This window comes from Jaculus jaculus, chromosome 16 (genome assembly GCF_020740685.1).
Source record: "Jaculus jaculus isolate mJacJac1 chromosome 16, mJacJac1.mat.Y.cur, whole genome shotgun sequence".
In the NCBI taxonomy this organism is placed as follows: domain Eukaryota; kingdom Metazoa; phylum Chordata; class Mammalia; order Rodentia; family Dipodidae; genus Jaculus; species Jaculus jaculus.
The window spans coordinates 65,805,861-65,826,245 of NC_059117.1; the positions used below are offsets into that span (position 1 = coordinate 65,805,861).

At 44.2% G+C, this 20,385-nt stretch overlaps 1 protein-coding gene across 1 annotated transcript in view; it reads right to left on the reverse strand.

Moving 5' to 3' along the window:
- Synpr (synaptoporin) overlaps window positions 1-20,385 on the reverse strand; it is a 326,729-nt gene that overhangs the window by 174,233 nt on the left and 132,111 nt on the right. The gene's annotated exons all lie outside the window — the stretch shown is intronic.

A 20,385-nucleotide genomic window follows, 5' to 3' on the forward strand; every position in this document is an offset into this window, starting at 1 on the left:
GTGACTTGGGAAGCTCCTTGAAGTCACTGAGCCTTAGTTTTCCCCTATGTAAAATGGGCACACTAACATTTCACAGCACTATTGGTGAGGAGGCATGGGAGAAGAAATGAAAAACAGAAAGCCAAGAAAATGCATTCAAACCAGGACATGTATACACCAGACTCGGAAAACCCAGCTTTCTTTCCCCTTTTAACTGGTTCCTTATGTGTAAGTTAAAGCTCTTCAAACTGTATTGAATCCAGGGTCTCAATGAAAGAGCACACACACACACACACACACACACACACACACACCTACCATACTCTCTATCACTTGCTTAACTGAAAAGTCATTGCTCTTCAATGAAAGAAATTACTCTAGGGAATGAATTAACCCAGTGATGCAGACATACTACTGAGAACTAGCAGGCAGTGAGTACGTGGTACATTTGTGGAATAAGTGAATGAGGATTGATGGAAGCCATGCTGCCTTGGGGTGAAGCCCATAGACCCTGCCAGGAGGTGGGGAAGGAGCAGTGTTGGATCAGAGTTGGGGGCACTATGCTGAACTATGTGCCTATAAGGGACACCCATGCTTTACAGCTCTTTAGGATGGACGATGGACAATTTTCATTGCCTTTGAATATTAGCAGTCCTGTTTCAAGTTTTACTTTATAAATATTTCTATTTATTTGGGAGAAAGAAAAAGAGAGAACATGGGTGCACCAGAGCCTCTTGCTGCTGCAGATGAACTCCAGATGCATGTGCCACTTTGTGCATCTGTCTTTACGTGGGTACTGGGGTATCGAACCCAGGCCTGACAGGTTTTGCAAGCAAGCATCTTTTACCACTGAGCCATGTCTCCAGCTCCTGTTTCAAGCTTTTAAAAAAGTCTCCTATAGAATAATAGTGAGCATCTCTTGGCTGTTCCAGGAGTCATTCTACTCTTATTTGGGCCTTAAAAGGTTACACTTTCTTTTTTCAGTTGACAGATCAAGAAACCAAGACATGGACTGGAGAGCTGGCTTAGGGGTTAAGCGCTTGCCTGTGAAGCCTAAGGACCCTGGCTCGAGGCTCAATTCCCCAGGAACAACGTTAGCCAGATGCACAAGGGGGCGCACGCGTCTGGAGTTCGTTTGCAGTGGCTGGAGGCCCTGGCGCGCCCACTCTCTCTCTCTCTCTCTCTGTCTGCCCCTTTCTCTGTCCCTCTCAAATAAATAAAAATTAAAAGAAAAAGAAACCAAGACATGAAGGACTATGTGGTGTATGTGAAAACACACGGCTAGCAGTGTGAGAAGGAGAAATGTAGCCATGGCTGAAGGCAGCCGTAATTCGCGGACACAGCCGTCCCATGGCGCTGCTTGTGTGTCTGTTCATTTTGTGTGTGGGGTATGACTGATCCCATGTGGGGACACAGGCCCTGTGCTAAGTCCAGGTCCCCTTGTGTGGATCCAGCACCACAGAGCTGGGAACCGCCTGGTATAGGCACCAGGTATGTTGGGTGCACGAGATCAGTGCCCAGACCCCACTGGCTACTTAACACTGTAGAAGTGCGTGGGGTGTGAGGCTGGGCTGTGGCCTTGATGTTGATGTACTTCATGGCGCTGGCGGGTCCCCACCTATAATCATGTTTCTGCTTTCCTCATGAGGGCTTCTCTAAAGAGCTTCCTAGGCCACTCTAGACCAGGTGATTTGGGCATGTGTGTGTTGTGGTGTGTATGTGTGTGGGTACACGCAAGTGCACGTGTGTGGAGGACAGAAGCTGATTCATGATGTTTTACTTAACAGTTCTCTATATTATCATTATTATTTATTTCTTTCTTTTTGAGGCAAGCCCAACAGACTGGCTTTTTTTTTTTTTTTTCCTAGGTAGGGTCTCACACTAGCCCAGGCTGACCTGGAATTCGCTCTCTATTCTCAGGGTGACCTCAAACTCTCTCGGCAGTCCTCCTACCTCTGTCTCCCAAGAGCTGGGATTAAAGGCGTGTGCCACCATGCCCAACTCCAGACTGGCCTTTTTTAAAAATATGAGTGAGTGAGCAAGAGACTGAAGAGAACTGGTGTGCCAGGGCCTCCAGCCACCGTAATCAAACTCCAGATGTGAGTGCCACCTTGCGCACGTGTGGGGCCTTGCACACTTGCATCATTTTGTGTGTCTGGCTTGTTTGGGACTTGGAAAGTCGAACATGAGTCCTTAGGCTTTGGAGGCAAGTGCCTTAACCACTGAGCCAACTCTGCAGGCCTTTACCTTATTTCTAGGATGGGCTCTTTCACCGAATCCACAGTTCACTGATTCAGCTGGATTAGCTACCCAGCAAGCCCTAGTGATCCTGCTCTACCTCCCTAGTGTCAAGATTACAGGTGTGAGCTCACACACCTGGTGTGTACTGGGTATGTGGACTCGGGTCCTGGTGCTTATGTGGCAAGGCCTTTGCTCACAGAGCCTTCTGGTTAGCCTTAGTCTTCTTCCTGCGTTAGCTTTCTGTCCCTCAGAGGCTAGGCAAAGCACGCACATCCTGGATGTCTTGCCTGGCCATCTACCATCAGGTAACACCGCAATGGACTACCCAGTAGATCTTGCTGTTCCCTTCTCACTACAGTAAACCAGCCTCATCATGTTACACGGAGTGAGCCCCGTGAGGTAGGCATTACATGACAAAGACACTCGCTTGCTGCCCAACAGGCTTGGGGGAAAAAATTCTTTACTGTGCCATCAAATCTTGTAGAGTCTGTTTGATTTCATTTAATTCCAACCCTCCCCTTCCTCTCCTCAGCCTAAGCGGCCTGTGCCTTTGTGCTTAACTACTTCCAGGTCAGGAACACTCTTTCTCAGAATGTGTACTGACGTCTCCTCCTTTGACATTCAATCTTTAATTCTACTCAAGAGGGTCCTTCCTATCTGACTACCTAATCAGGAAAAATCTCTCCTTTTCTGGTCCACTCTCCCTCTTACATTAGACTGCAATTAGTGTGTGTGTGTGTGTGTGTGTGTGTGTGTGTGTGTGTGTGTTGGTTTTCCTCGTGCACCCGGTAGGCTCTTGCTTACATATTTATCATGTAATTATTTCCATTCTCTGGCAGAAAACTTCCACACAGGCAGGGAACTTCCGAGCGAGTTTCCCTGCAGCATTTAGGAGACCACCTGGCACATAGTAGGCCCTCAGCAGATTCAGCACATAGTTGATGGATAAGTCAATGGTTGATCGAAACAATGAATGAACATGAGAGCAAGACATTCAGGTTCTGAATAGCTGTAAAGGAAACTCATTTCACTGGAAGAGTGTAGCTTTGAAACACGGGGCAGGCGCACAACGGCAGCTGATACATTCACACTAGTGGATACAGACTGCCTTCGACTTTGTGGAATATTCTGTGGGGGTTGCAGATTTCAGTGTCCTTTTGTGCACAAGGAGGCCATGTTAAACATGGTGGAGGTCCCCTTTTGTAAGTCATCCAGATTGTTTCTTAAATGTGTGGGTCGAGGTTCAGTTCCCCTAGGCCTTCGTAGAGGGACCTACTTTCCTGGCTTTCTTGCCCGTTCTTGTCACTGGGGAGCCAAAAAGTCCTGTCAGCTACTTTGACTGTCTTTATTATCCAGTTGATCAGACACTTCCATCAGCTACCACTCTGTTACACAGAATCAGAACTGACAAAAAAAAAACACAATATGCCATGCTTTGATGGTTCTCATTTGAAAAATGATATTAGCATTGTTGCTACTGCCTTAAAAATAACATGTCCATTATTAGACTATTAAAAATAGCAGTACAGTGTTTTCTAAGTCGGTTATTTATAGAGAAGGTTAAGTAGATTAAAATAATCTGTGATTCTCTGAAAACCACATTTGCAATGCTAATTTTCAGCATGGTCAGATCTTCAATCCTGAACTTTCAGAGGATGGCCTTCAGCCAACTTCAAAAGAATTTTCCTTGCTTCCAAATGGAAAAGCTTGTCTCTCCTTTGGTGGACATGCCTCCTGGTAAATGCAACAGTCCCTTACCCTTGGAGCTTTGAGACCTAAACATCTGGTCTCTCTAAAGGGGTCCTTTCAGGCCTGCTTGCTTCGAGGTAAGGCAGTGGGACGCCTAGCTTTCTAACCATTTAGCAAACACTGAAAGGGAAATTCTGGAGCTAAGAGAACATTTGGGGAAGGGAAGCAATCACAGATAAGATCGCCACTGGCCATATTATCACATGACCAAGGGAGTTCGCTAAGTTCCCGACATCCTGCTCTAAGAATGATTGCAATGTCTTCAAGCTCCAGCAAGGAGAGCACTTAAATCAATCCACTATGGACAGTGCTTAAAATCTTTAATGATGCCTTTCCTATCCTGAGCGGATGTCGCTCTTAGAATGGCTAGAATTCAATTGATTTGGATATGAGTAGAGGTATATAGAGTCAGGGCATATAGATTTCTGGCTTTCCTCCACATTCCTCCTCCACTTCTTCTTCCTTCTCTTTCTCCTCCTCCTTCTTCCCTTTCTCTCCCTCCCTCCTTCCCTCTTGTTCTCTTTCCTGTTTTTTGGAGGCAGGGTTTTACCTTGCCTCAACTTCCCAAGTGCTTGGATTGCAGGTAGAAGCCACCACACCTGACCATGTCTTTTGTGGGAGAAAGAGTATTTATCTCCGACTTTGTCTCTTTCCATTCTAAAGTCCTTACTGGGCTAAGAAATCGTACTGAAGCTGCCTGGACATTGACTAGCTCATTAGCTTTCCTCTGGAGAGCTCTAGGACGGCCATGAGGATGCCACCCTAGATCTAATGTGGGAGGAACAGGGTTGCGGAGGCAAAAAGCTAAGAGATAGGGTGGAACAAGACTAAGGACGGCTGGGATATATGGTTGGAGATATAGCCATATCTGAGAGGTAAAGCCAGAAAAAGAAATAATGTTATATGAAATATGTTATATATATTAACATATATTATACAATATTATAACAGCAGGGAATATGTTGATGGTACCTTCTCAGAAGATCCCAGGTCTAAGCCCCTAAAGGGCAGGACAATCAGTGCCTTATTTAGCTTTGTTCCTCAGCCAGACCCAACTGCCCAGCAGAGACAACCAAGCTGACTGCTTGCTGTAAGTCACGTGACCAAGTGTTGGCCTTTGTAGACAAAAACATGCTGGACAGGTCCTGTCCCACCCACTGTGTGAAGACTAACCTGAATTGAATTTAGAAAAAAGAGTCCTTGGACTGGAGAGATGGCTTAGCGGCTAAGGCACTTGCCTATAAAGCCTAATGACATCTGTTTGATTCCCCAGTACCCACAGAAAGCCAGATGCAGAGTGTCACATGCACCCAGAATTTGTTGGAAGCAGCTGGGGATCTCAGCACACCCATTCTCTCTTTCTTTTATTATTACTATTATTATTTTATTAGAGAGAGAGAGATGGGCAAGCCAGGGTCGTTCAGCTGCTGCGAATGAACTCCAGTTGCATGCGCCCCCTTGTGCACATGTGCGACATTGCATGCTTGCATCACTGTGCATCTGGCTATGTGGGACCTGGAGATTCAAACATGTGCTTAGGCTTCGCAGGCAAGTGCTTTAACCACTAAGCCATCTCTCCAGCCCCCATTCTCTATTTCTATCTTCTCTCAATCTTTCTCTGCTTACAAATTAAATCAATCAGTCAATCAATAAGTAAGAATATTGAAAAAGTCCTAATGAAAGCTGGGCATGGTGGTATACCCATTTAATCCCAGCACTTGGGAGGCAGAGGTGAGTTCAAGAACATTCTGAGATGACATAGTGAATTCCAAGTCAGCCTGGGCTAGAGTGAGACCCTACTGAAAAAAAAAAAAAGTTTTCTTTCTTGGTGGCATCACAGTGTGAGCTGCCAAGGACAAGAGGGATACTAAGGTCCAAGTATACATGCCTTTGTCCTTCCTGATGGCCCGAAGTTGTTATGCGGCTCTAGGACAGGGCACAGTTGCTATGAAGTAACCTCCACAGACCTCCTTTCTCCCTCCCTTTCTTCTTCTACTTCCTTCCCCCCAGTGACTTTCCAGGTTGGTGACAGCTCCTCTCAGCGGCTGCCCCAGGCATGTGAACTTGCATCAACCATTATTGCTTCCCTTCAACCATTCCCAGTCCATTTTGATCTCTTTAAATATTTTTTATTTTACTTTATTTTATTTATTTGAGAGACAGAGAAAGAAAGAGGGAGAGAGAGAGAATGGGAATGGACATGCCAGGGCCTTCAGTTGCTGCAAACAAATCCAGACACATGCATCACCTTATATGGCTTATGTGGGTCCAGGAGAATCCAACATGGGTCCTTTGGCTTCACAGGCAAACACCTTAACTGCTAAGCCATCTCTCCAGCCCTGATCTGTTTCTTTCTTTCTTTCTTTTTTTTTTAATAGAGAATGAGAGCAAGGGTGGCGGTGGAGAGAATTGGTGTACAAGGGCCTCAGACACTGAAACTGAACTCCAGATATCTGGGCCATCTAATGCACATGTGCAACCTTGCACTTGCCTCACCATTGTGTGTTGGCTTAAAGTGGGATCTGGACAGAGATTGAACATGGCTTCTTAGGTTTTGCAGGCAAATGCCTTAATTGTTAAGCCATCTCTACAGCCCCTGATCTGTCTCTTAAAAATTCCTCTCAGTACCTCCCCAGAGTCACAGCCATACAGACAAGTTTGTTGTGACTTCCAATGATGCCCTTATTACTCATGTGGTCTTATCACATGTCCCTCATCTATAAAACTAGGTACTTGCAAACTATGTTTACAAAGTGCCAGGCATACCACAAAGGCTCTACGTGTAACAAAAGTGGTCGCAGTGATGTTATTTTCTTCTTCTTGTTTCACAGAGAGGGCAACTTGCTGTTTCTCCTCTGAAGGGAAGAGCTCATTACGGTTTGAGAAAGGGAAAGAAAACACACACCTTGTTCAGAAGCACTTAACAGACTTTCTTCCCCCACTGCAATGATCAGGGAATACAGAAATGTCATCAAGGCATATGAAGATTTCTTGGCAAATATGGAGTAGTTGAAAATGGTTTTGAGCACTGGCATTTCTGAGCATTCATAATACACTCTCAGTTTACATAGTCTATAGAATTGGGTTGTGTTTTGTGCTTCTTGCTGACACGTGGTGGAAGACACATTCAGAGATGCTCACATGTCTATCAGTTTGCCCCAGACATCAGACAGTAATTCCAGATCTATTAAGTGCTGATTAACCTTATACTTTCATCCTTGTTATACTTTTTTCAAGTCAATAGAGGGCAGAATCTCTTTATACGCTCAGGAGATGCCAAAGAGAGACTGAACCAGGAGAGACAGGTACATACGTTTACATGTTATGGCTAAAATAAACATCAGAGCTCATGTCCCCAAAAGAAAGAATAATTTTCAAATCTATGAGAACTTTGTTAGATTTTAAAAATTCAACCACATTCACTTATTCATCTGGAAACATCAGTTCTAGGGGGTAGGAAGGTTGCTCAGTGGTTAAAGGTGCTTGCTTGCAAGCCTATGTACCCAAGTTTTATATCACACCATCCACATTAAAAGGAGTCTGATATAGGGGCTGGAGAGATGGTTTAGTGGTTAAGGCACTTGCCTGCAAAGCCTAACAACCTAAGTTCAATTCCCTAGCACTCAAGTAAAGCCAGATGCACAAAGAGGCACATGCATCTGGAGTTTGCAGCAGCTGGAGCCCCTGGTGCACCCGTTCTCACTTTACCTCTCTCCTCTATCTCTTTCTGTTTGTGAACAAACAAACGAACGAACGAACGAACAAATAAAAGGAGACTGATGCAAAACAGTGCATGTGCCGCGCAAGGGGGAGACAGGAGAATCAGGAAACTCATAGGCCAGGCACACTAGAGCCCACACACTTAGCAGAAGCCAGACAACGAGACTTTGTCTCAACAAGAGGTTGAGGGAGAGAATAGCCACCTTGAGCTTGTCCTCTGACTTCCATATGCATGCATTGGCACGTTAAAATATAATTTAATATAAACATTAAAATAGTTTCAAGTATTATTTCTATACCAGTGAATGGAGTGCATACGATGCTAGGCACATGCCAACATCTGTATATACAGAGACAGAAAAGATAAACATGGTCCCTTTTTAAAGGAAGTTAGCATTGATTTGAGCTGCCTGCATAAGCCAAGAACCTAATATGTAAATAATATTTAAACACTAACTATGCAAATATGCAAATAATGCTCAACACATACCTAAGTTGAATACGAATAAGTAATCTGAATTACTATGCGGTATTTCTTTTTCTTATTTTTTTTTTTGAGATAGGGTCTTGCTCTAGCCCAGGCTGGCCTGGAATTTACTGTGTAGTCTCTATAGGGTGGCAACAAACTCATAGCGATCCTCCTACCCCTGCCTCCAGAGTGCTGGGATTAAAGGCGTGCACCACCACGCCCGGCTACTATGTGGTATTTCTTAATTACAATGGCAACCATGCGAAAGCATGCTAGGGAAGTTCTTGCATACATGAGAATGTAGATGGCATTCGAATGAAGTCATCTCAGCTGCCAACGTGACCATAAGTATAATCTTCAAGACACAGCTTTTGACCTGCGCACCAGAAATCCCATGAAGGTGACAGAGATGAAGCAAGAAAGTGACTCTAGGGCAGCTAAGGAGACCAGTGTATTGCATCCCTCCTTTTTTTTTTCAGTCAGCCCGAACCCTGTGGAGAGCCACTGATCTAATGAAGAAACTTCCAAACATCCTGGTTTTGTGGATAGTTGGCATGGGTCTCTCTGACACCCGTAATGATGATACTTTATGGCTGGTACCAACATAAGCATTACCCATGCATTACTTTATCTGTTGTTATTGTTACTATACAGATTGTAAGGTTTGGTATATCTCAGTAAAGTGCCCCAAGTCCTCATAAACATTATTAGAAGGAGGATTTCAGCTTAGGTCATCTGATTTCAAAGCCCCATTACTGAGCCTTGCTAATTCACACTCACAACATGAGGCAGCTAGGCATCGTCTGTTTGACTGTAAGGTTTGAAGTTTGTACTTACTGGAAATCAAAAGCAATGAAGTGCTGGGCATGGTGATGGTGGTGCATGCCTTTAATCCCAGCACTCCAGAGGCAGAGGTAGGATGACCACCATGAGTTCGAGATCACCCTGAGACTACATAGTGAATTCTAGGTTAGCCTGGGCTAGAGAGAGACTCTACCTGGAAAAACAAAACAAACCAAGCAATGATGCACTTCATTTGCATAACTGCTGATGGTAACATCTACTTCTTTGGTTAGGAGATTAAAAATGGTCCCATGATAAACCACTGGACAGCAGATTCATTTATTTTGCAGTCTTACATAATGTGCCATAACTCTATCTGTTCATAGCAGATACTCAATAAGCCCCTGCCAAGCTATTAAAGAAGAAATAGCAAAGATGTACCCCTGTTTTCCTCCTACCGTTCTTCTTTTTTTTTTTTTTTTTTTTGTAATATAGAGTACTCTATCAGAAATGAAGGGCTTAGGAGTTTGGCTGTTCATGACACACATTTCTCGAAGGCCTGCGTGGAAACAGATGAATAGTTACTTCTATGATTAAGGATTGAGACCTCATATCAGAAAGAATCCCCGAGGTCTGGTTTCTACGAGAGTCTTGTTAGTACTATAATAAGAATCGCAGAAGAAAAGTATGGATGCTATTTTTTTTAAACAATCCTACAGTATGCTGAGAACTGAGCAGTCAGTTAGATCAAGTGCTGTATGACTGTTGACTGGCAACGCCTTCATGAAGAGTTGGTGTCACATTCACCTATGGACAGCAGTGACAAGGCTATTTTACCTGTGTGTGTGTGTGCACGTGTGTGTGTGTACATGTGTGTGTGTGTGTTGTGTACATAGTATTTTGAGTAGATACACATTGTGCAATGGTTCTGCCTAGTTAAGTAATGAGTACAGCACCTCATATAGTTATCATTTTAAGGTAAGAACTTCGACTCTCCACTCTATCTTTCAGTTACACAATGCATTATCATTAGCTGTAGTTACCATCCAATAGATCTATCTCATAGACTCATTCATCCTACCCAACAGTAATTGTGTCCTTTTTCATATAATTTATTTATTTATGAGAGAAAGAGGGAAAGACAAAGGGGTGGGGGCAGGCAGAGAATGGGCACACCAGGGCCTCCAGCCACTGCAAACGAAGTTCAGATGTGTGCCACTTGTGCATCTGGCTTACGTGGGTCCTAGGGAATTGGACGAGGGTCCTTTGACTTTGCAGGCAAACGCCTTAACTGCTAGGCCATCTCAGCAGCCCTCACTTAGCTTTCCTAAACTTCATTTTCTCGACCTGTGAGGTGGGATGCTGAGTTACATAAGTGAGGCTCTCGGAACAGTCTGATGGCAATGACAATGACACCTGTGAAATGTATTCTCCCTCCGCTGCTAACGCTTCAGTCTAGAGAGATTTGAGAAACATCTGCAAAATGGCTCCCTGGTTTGCTTTCCTCCCCCTGCCCCCCCCACAAAGTTGCATCACCATCTCTCCAGTATGCAGACATGCCTTCAGAACCCAGACCGCACTGCAGCTTGTAATAACATAGCGGGCAGGTGGACCGAAGATGAAAGTCTGCTTCTTCCCATCTAGTTTAGCTAATGCTGGATTGACAGCAGTGTTCTCCTGGAGCACAGGGCTGCGTCTGGCCGCCTTCTGCCCACTCTGCTGCCCCCCACAACCCCCGCCGCAGGGACGTGCCTGCTTGTGGCACTTCAGGAGGAGACGGTCAGAGGGCGTCGGAGGCAGCATTTTAATTTGAGGATTTATAAAAAACAAATTCTGTACAAAACTAAACTTTGCCTTTTGCTGAGTTTCTTTCTGGATTCATGTGTTATAGAGTAATCCATTTGGCTGAAAGCATTCCTACAATTTTATTAAACAAAAACTCCCTCTCCTATAGGCAAAACTTTCTGTATTCCTAATTTACTTGTTCCCAAACCCTGGGACTTTGGACCACAGAACAAGCGTGGTGGCTCTGCTCCTCTCTCCTGCAGCAGCTGTGATGCCACCACATGGTCGGTTCCTGGCAAAGCATCCTGAGACCCGGAATTTGCAGTGTGGCCAGGCGTTTGGTCCTATTTCTCTCTGTGCTCAGTCCTTCTCCCTAGGCATAAGATGAAAGTTATTTTTCCTCTAGTCATTGACCAGCTTGTTTAGCACATTCAAAATGCCATATACCCTTACTCAAAAGAAAAAAAACCCCACATTTTCTTCTTCAGCAAGATATCTATTTTTAAAATAGAATGTCTGACCAGGATCCTCCTTAAAATGTTAGTTCCTTGTGAAACCATCCCCAAGACTTCAAGTGATATGAATCGAGTCGGTGTAAAGAACAGGACATTCAGAGATTGCCAGAATGTCACTTATCTTAACTCCGACAGTGACATTTTCCCTCTAATTTCTTTGGAAGTGCAAAGACAAACTCTCCCTGTAAAGGACTGTAATGGTCCTTGTTCTGGCATTCATCACAGTACAGGGAGAGTTAGTCTGAGAAAACAAGAAACAAAACTAGGTCTACTCTTTCTGTTCCAAGGCTACAGTGCTTTGTGACTTGGGCAGTAGATACCATAGTCATGCAATCCTGTGGGTTTTGAGCTTGTCTGCACACCCGTGGAGGCTTACAGACATTGCAAGTTGCCAGTTCAAAATGCAGACCTCTGGCTGGAGAGATGGCTTAGTGGTGAAGGCACTTGCCTGAGAAGCCTAAGGACCTAGGTTCGATTTCCCAGAACCCATGTAAGCCAGTTGCACATGGTGACACATGCATCTGAAGTTCCTTTGCAGTGGCTAGAGGCCCTGGCACACCCATACTCTCTTTCTCCCTCTCTTTCTCTCCCTCTCTCTCAAATAGGTAAAATGAAGTGCAGACCTCCTGAATAGGCAGAAGTCTGTACCTTACCAACCTTCCAAACTCTCTCTTCCCACAGGGCGTTTGGCAGAGCTGTGAGCAGACCATGAGGACAGTGGTGGTATTACATGTTCACCAATAAGGCGACCCCGGTTGTCACTCAAAGTGGTCTCCGTGTCCAATAAAAGCTTTTAGTATGAAGGGAAGTCCCATCTAAGGAGAAAGGCTGGCTGCTGGGATCCCTGCCGTGGAAGTGGAGGCACGATCAGTGACCGCGTCGTCCACCTCCCATCTTCCTCCCCGTCCCTCTGCCTTGTCTTGGGTATTCCCGTCCTAGAGCGCACGCCCTCACAGAGAAGAGGAGCCAGCGCTAACAGAGTGCCTTGGTCACCTCCTTCATCTCCGAGTTCAGCTCCGGCTATTTCAGCTACCTGGGGTCAACCGAGGCGCAAGAGTATTAAATAGAAGATTCTAGAAAGACAAGTTAAAGTTGTGCACCTTTTAAGTAGTGTGATGGAATCTTGTACTGGGAGGAAGGCTTCTTGAACTCTACCTCGCTCCATTATGCCTCCACCGTTGCACATCTTCATCCAGCACCAAGTGGAGCGGTGCGGTCTCACAGCGTTTGGGTTAGGGTAACTCTTGTGAGCATGCCAGCCCCTCCCCAGAGAAGAGGGCACTATTGTACCTATGTAATAAGCTCTTTTTTCACCTTTAAAAGGTTTTATTTATTTATTTGACAGAGAGAGAGAGAGAGAGAGAGAGAGAGAGAGAGAGAGAGAGAGAGAGAGAGAGAGAGAGAATGGGCATGCCAGGACTTTGGCTACTGCAAATGTACTTGAGATGCATGTGTCACTTTGGGCAGCTGGCTTTATGTGGGTGCTGGGGAATCAAATGCGGCTCCTTGGGCTTTGCAGGCAATAGCCTTGACCACTAAGCAATCTCTCCAGTCCATATAAAGCTATTTCTAAGCACCTCAGCAACATGAATTCATTGAATCCTCCTGAAGATACAAGCAAAAAAATTTTAGGCCCAGAGACCAACAAAAACACCCCTTGAAATACCTGGAGTTGCTTCCCTTGTCTTGTCCATTCTAGTCTTTTCTATGTCCACACCCCAACACTGGGTACCACCCACAAGCTTAAACAATGCCGTCTGAAGTGACCCTTTCCTGAAAATTCCTCCTGAAACAAACATATAAATGAAAGTAGCTCACTTGAAATGTGATTTCAGGAAAAGGGCATGGAGATTCGAGACAGAAAAATGAAGGGAGCTGATGGAGAGAGCCTTGCTGGGCAGGTGACCACTTTCTCAGTGTGCTGGATGGCGCAGTAAGCACACCTCAGAGAAAGTTCACAAGTCCAGGAAACTGGTGCACGCATCCTCCGGCTCCTACAAGGATGCTGTCCTCAGCATTTCCTGCTGAGTCTACAGTCTCCTCCTCCTGCAGGAAGGCTCTCTGTGTACAGGACGATTCTCATGTTTAAAAAAATTATTTATTTGCAAGGAAAAGAGAGAGAGAGAGAGAGAGAGAGAGAGAGAGAGAGAGAGAGAGGGAGAGGGAGAGGGAGAGGGAGAGGGAGAGGGAGAGGGAGAGGGAGAGGGAGAGGGAGAGGGAGAGGGAGAGGGAGAGGGAGAGGGAGAGGGAGAGGGAGAGGGAGAGGGAGAGGATGGTACACAAGGCTCACTGCAAACATACTCCAGATGCAACTGCCCTGGCTTTACAAAGGTAATGGAGAATAGAACCTGGACCACCAGTCTTTGCATATAAATGCTTTTAACCACTGAGCAATCTCTCCCAAGATTTACTCTCACTTTTGGTTAGAGAAACTTCTTTTTTCAAGAGAGATGGCTTAGGGGTTAAGGAGCTTTCCTGCGAAAACTAAGGACCCAGATTCAATTGCCCAGTACCCATATAAGCCAGATACACGAGGTAGTGCGTGTGTCTGAAGTTTGTTTGCAGTGGCTGGAGGCCCTGGCATGCCCATTCTTTCTTGATTTGCCTCTTTCGTTCTCTCTTTTTCTCACTCACAAATAAATAAATAATATATTTTTTTTAAAGTACAGACCAAAACTTTAGTTTGGAGTTTTTTTTCTTGAAAAACAGTATTTACTTGAATAGAAATTATTATTGAAAAGTGTTAGTTGTTCATGTTCTTGTATTTGGAAATCATTAGTGGAAAACATTTTTCAAGTTTCTTTGCCACAATGCAATGACATCCTCAGGAGCTGTGGTACAGAACAGGATTTCCTACACTCACAGGAACTATCCTGAGATCACTGTGCTTGCCAGTAAGTCATGTGCTATTTCATTGCATTGGTCTGATTTTTCATTTTATTTTAGGGCATGAGGTGAATTCAATTATTCCAGACTTTCATTCATTCACTCCTACATTAAGGACACACACACACACACACACACACACACACACACACACACACACACAGAGGGGGGGGGAGAATGAGAGAAATCTTGTCCTGAGGAAATAGGATTCTTGTTTGGAGGATAGAAATATAATTGTAGGGCTGGAGAGATGGGTCAGTGGTTAGGGCACTTGCCTGCAAAGCCTAACGGCCCAGATTTCATTCTCCAGTATCCATAGAAAGCCAGATGCACAAAGTGACCCATGCATCTGGAGTTTGTTTCCAGTGGGCTGGAGGCCCTGGTGTGCCCGTTCTCTCCATCTCTCTTTGCAAATAAATAAATAAATTTTATATGCTATTTTTATTTATTTGAGAGAGAGAAAGAGATAGGATGAGAGAAAGGGAGAGAGAGAGGGAGAGAGAGTGAGAGAGAGAGAGAATGGGCACCTTGTGCATCTGGCTTACATGGGTCCTGGGGATTTGAACCTGGGTCCTTTAGCTTTGCAGGCAAGTGTCTTAACTGCTAAGCCATCTCTCCAACCCAATAAAAAAAATTTAAAAGGCTGGGCATGGTGGTGCATGCCTTTAATCCCAGCACTTGGGAGGCAGAGGTAGGAGGATCGCCATGAGTTCGAGGCCACCCTGAGACTACATAGTGAATTCTAGGTTAGCCTGGGCTAGAGTGAGATCCTACCTTGAAAAAACAAAATAACTTTTTTAAAAAGTGAGAGTAGCATTAATATATGGACCTAAAATTTTTTTGTTCTTAAAATGGGAAGAAGTTCAGCTATCAAGAAAGAATTGTTCCCCAGAGCTTCCTGAGATTATGAAGTTTTATAGCCACTGAAGGTGTGATCCTTGATGATGGACAGAGTGTGTGGCAAGGCTAAGGATGACTTGGGATCTCATGGCTAAATCCCACTTGTGGTCTAAGGCATCGGGTCTATGTTGTTGTCCTACTGAGCTTGGGTAACGGGAAGTGGTTTCCGTTGCAATCTGCTTGCATACAGCAGAGAGCAGGTTGTACTGGCTTATGATATGCCAATCATGGACCCATCCTTGCAGTTCAGTGAAGTGAGTAAGGAGGTTGATCGCAGACTCACTATGGTCTTCCTTGCAGTGAGCCTGGAGCACCATTCTCTCTCTCTCTCTCTTTTCCTTGCAAATAAATAATTGTTTCAAACATGAGAATAGCCCTGAACACAAAGAGCCTTCCTGCAGGAGGAGACTGTAGACTCAGCAGGAAATGCTGAGGAGAGCATCCTTGTAGGAGCCGGAGGATGAGTGCACCAGTTTCCTGGACTTGCGAACATACCTGCATTTATACACACACACACATATCCAGCCTCCCAGAGCCCTAACTTGTCATAATTTAATTATTTCATTTGTATGGGGAGGGCATGCCAGGGCCTCTTGCTGCTGTAAACCAACACCAAGTGTTTGGGTCACTTTTTGTTACTGGTTACATGGGTGGCTTGGGAATTGACCTGGGCTAGTGGGCTTTGCAAGCGAGTGTCTTTAACCTCTGAGATCTTCTCCGCCCCTTTTTGAACATTTTTTTTATTTCAAGGTAGGGTATCACTCTAGCTCAGGCTGACCTGAAATTCACTATGCACTCTCAGGGTGGCCTCAAACTCACAGTGATCCTCCTACCTCTGCCTCCTGAGTGCTGGGATTAAAGGCATGTGCCACCACGCCCGGCACATTTTCCTTTTTAACAGAGCACTTAGCACTTTCTATAAACTATCCTTTCTAACAAACAGCATGCTGCTGCATTGTTTTCCAAGTTCAAAGTTCTGTCTTGTGATTTCCTTAAGAAATGCCACAACAGAGATGGGTAGGCCCAAGAATCACATACATTTTGTTAGAAGTAGAAGGGCTGAGAGTTACTCAAAAAATTAAATTAATGCTGAAGTTGAATGCAAGCCCAAAGCAACTTAAATTATTTATTGTGATAAAAATAAAAATCCTGCAATTTAACTGTGTCGTGTGTGTCTTAAGGTCCCATGTCTTAGCAATGAAAGGAATGCCTGACATAAAGATTAAGACCCAGAAGTCTGAGAACACAAGGACTCGACTGCTTCCCCGCTTACAAACACACGCCCTTGGAAACTGACTAGGTTTTTCTACACCTCAGCGTCTTCACCCACAAGGAAGACTGCAGCTAGCTTCTTGAACATTTACTATACGCAATAATAATGAGTCTACCTCCACAGTTTCATTAAGTACTTTTAAAAAATATTACTTAATTATTTATTAGAGAGTGTGTGGGGGGAAACAGATAGGTATAGAGAAAGAGAGAGAAAGGATGGGCATGCCAGGGCCTTTAGCCACTGCAAATGAACTCCAGACACATGTGCCACCTTGTGCATCTGGCTTATGTGGGTCTTGGGGAATCGAGCCTGGGTCCTTTGGCTTTGCAGGCAAGTGCCTTAACTGCTAAGCCATCTCTCCAACCCTCATTAAGTACTTTTAATGACTTCATGATGTGTGCATTGGTTTTATTCTAGAAGTGGATACTGACGGCCAGTTAGGTAAAGTTTCTTGTCCAAGATCACACAAACAGGGATGGAGAGATGGCTTAGTGGTTAAGGTGCTTGCCTGAGAAGCTTGAGGGCCCAGGTTCAGTTCCCCAGTCCCCACATAAGCCAGCTGCACAAGGTGGTACATGCGCCTGGAATTCGTTTGCAGTGGCTAGAGGCCCTGGCGTGTCCATTCTCTCTCTCTCTCTCAAATAAATGAATAAAAATAAATAAAATATTTTAAAAGATCATGCAAACAATAAGGGATAAAGAAGGTCAGATCTGTGTCACAGCAAGAAATGTGAATGTGGGGCTGGAGAGATGGCTTAGCGGTTAAGCGCTTGCCTGTGAAGCCTAAGGACCCCGGTTCGAGGCTCGGTCCCCCAGGTCCCACGTTAGCCAGATGCACAAGGGGGCGCATGCGTCTGGAGTTCGTTTGCAGTGGCTGGTAGCCCTGGCGCGCCCATTCTCTCTCTCGCTCTCTATCTGCCTCTTTCTCTGTCTGTCACTCTCAAATAAATCAATAAAAATCTTTAAAAAAAAAAAAAAAGAAATGTGAATGTGGAATCCAAAGGTAGAGGATGGGCGTCCTCCTCCATTGCTTGCAGACTTTTTTATTGAGGTAGGGCCTCTTGCTTGCACCCAGAGCTCACTTACGCAGCTAGTCTAGCTAGCCAGCTTGTCCCTGCATTCTCTGTCTCGGCCTCCTACACGCTGGGGTCACAGGTGAGCTGTCACATCCACCTGCCTTTGACATGGGTCCTGGGGGCCAAACCCAAGTCCTCCTGCTTGCACAACAAGATGTGCTTGACCCATCCGTCGAGCCGTCCCAGAGCAGTCTTCCTAGTCCCAAGTTTGCTTGCCTGGATCCGTATGATGGAACAGTACGAGAAGGAAAGCCATGGACGTTTTCATTGAGTTAAGAAAAAGATGAACAAAACACCTCACCCTTAACAGTAGGAGGAGGACTGGAGAGATGGCTCAGAGGCTAAGACGCTTGCCTGAAAAGCCTAATAACCCAAGTTCAATTCCCCAATACCCACCTAAAGCCAGATGCAGAAAGTGGTGCATGCATCTAGAGTTCATTTGTAGTGGCTGGATGCCCTGATGCACCCATGTTCTCTCTCTTTCTCTCTCCTTGCAAATAAATCAATAAAAATATTTAAAAATGAAAGGAGGAAAATATCACATGCAGAAAGTTATTAAGATACACACACACAAAAAACACTTTGTCACTTTCCCCCAATTTATGACTCTAAGCACAGTAAATAGGATTTTATTCTTTTAGTTTTGTAAATACTTGTTTATTTGTACAGAGATAGAGAAAGAGAGATGAAGAATGAGACAGAGAGAGAGAAAGAGAGAGAGAGAGAGAGAGAGAGAGAGAGAGAGAGAGAGAGAGAGAGAGAGGGAGAGAAAGGATAAATGAATGAGTTGCAAGGGCCTTTTGCTTTTGCTGCTGCAAACAAACTCCAAATGCATGTGCAACTGGCTTTATATGGATTCTGAGGAATTGAACCTGGGCCAGCAGACTTTGCAAAAAAAAAAAAAAAAATCCCCTTTAACCACTGAGCCATGTCTCCAGCTTATAAGCACGATTGTAAGGCAAGCTTTCAATGTTTTGCCTCCTGGTGTACAGGTATTCTGTGCAATTCCCTCTACTTGAGGGTGGATTCTGTGGAAATGAGATCCCAGCGATTAACCTTCATTATGTGGGCAGGTTCAAGGGTCGTGTAAATGTAATTAAGGTCTCTGATCTGTTGACTGTAAATGAGTCAAGGGAGACTTAACCTAGGTGGGCCTAATCTAACTGTGTGAGCTCTTTACGAGAAGTTCTCAAGAGAGCCACAGAGAGTTGAAAAGCAGACAGTGTGTGCTGCGTGGGAGAACCTCTCAGCCACGGTGAGCGCTCCGCCGGGGAGAACGCGGCCCTGCGGAGGGAGGCTGGCGCTCGGGGCTCCTCTCCGCACTGCTGGGAGTGAACAGAGAACGGCCCAGGCGAGACCACTGCCTCCAGCTCATTCAGCCCGAGATAAAATCTGCTTTATGGAACCAGGAGGCGATAAATGTCTGTAAAGCTTCTAACATCCTGCAATTTGTCAGGCAACCATAGGAACAAAATGCTCCCTGCAGAAATGGATGATTTCTTTCGCCATAGATTAGTGCACTTTTTCTACCTTCTATCTAATAAGCGAAATCACACATTACCTATGTTTTGTCTGAATTTCCTTATTCAACATAATGATATGGGGAATTCATCCAGGTTGTATATCAGTGCTTGGCTTCTTTTTGTTCAAAATACAATGTATTGTGTCTTGTATATTCATCTGTTAGTGAAATTATAGCTTCAAGTATTTGACTGTCACAAATAAAATTGCAGATTTATGTATGGGCATATGTTTTTGTTTCTCTTATTTTAATTCAAATTTTCCTGATTACCAGCAAGATTAACTGTGTTATATTTTATTGCCTATTCTGTAAATTTCCTCTGTTTGATGCCCATTTTTCTATTGAATTATTCATGCTTTTCTTACTGATTTATGAGTTGCTTATATATTCTTAACACAAGCCCTTTGCATTTTGTTACATGCAGTGTCTTGTTCCAGTTAAGTATTCACATTAAGTTATACTTTGCAAATTATTCAATAATTTAATTTTAAGAAAGTCCAATATGTAATCATTTTAACACACAAATTTTACTCTAATTTCTTTTTAAAGACCCCTCCTTTTCTAGACCTGAAGTCGTAAAGACAAGTTGCTAAATTTTTTTTTTTAATTTTTATTAACATTTTCCATGATTATAAAATATATCCCATGGTAATTCCCTCCCTCCCCACCAAGTTGCTAAATTTTTAAATCAAAATATCAGTGGTGACTTTCACATGCAGATCTCCAATCTATTTGGAGTTTATTTTCAGAGACTGAGACAAGTAATACTGTAATTACATTTTTTGGGAGCCAGTTTTCCTCAATCTACAATATACACATTCATTTTCAGAGTTGGATATAGATATCCTAGTATGTGTATAGATATAGTAAGCATTGTACTCTAATGATCTTGTGAATGGTTCCTGCTGGCCCATCACCATGTATCAGCCCACGTACTAACCCATCACCATATACTGACCCACCACCATGTACTGACTGCCCACCATGTACTGACCCACCAACATGTACTGACCCACCAGCATGTACTGACCCACCAGCATGTACTGACCCACCAGCATGTACTGACCCACCAGCATGTACTGACCCACCAGCATGTACTGACCATTACAATGTACTAACCCATCACCATTTACTGAGCCATCTTCATGTTTCCATTCACCTCAATGTTTCAACTAAAGTAACTTTGCCTTAAAGCTTGTGGTATTTCATGACAGTTTCTCCTTTCTTGTCCACTTTTTTTTTTTTTTTTCAAGGTAGGGTCTCACTCTAGCCCAGGCTGACCTGGAATTTACTATGTATTCTCAGGGTGGCCTCGAACTCATGGTGATCCTCCTACTTCTGCCTCCTGAGTGCTGGGATTAAAGGCATGTGCCACCACATCCGGCTTGTTCGCTATTTCTTAATTATCTTGGCTTTTCATAAATTTTGCTCCTTCAGTTACAATTTAGGATAAATTTATCACCATACCTGAAAACTCTTTATGCATT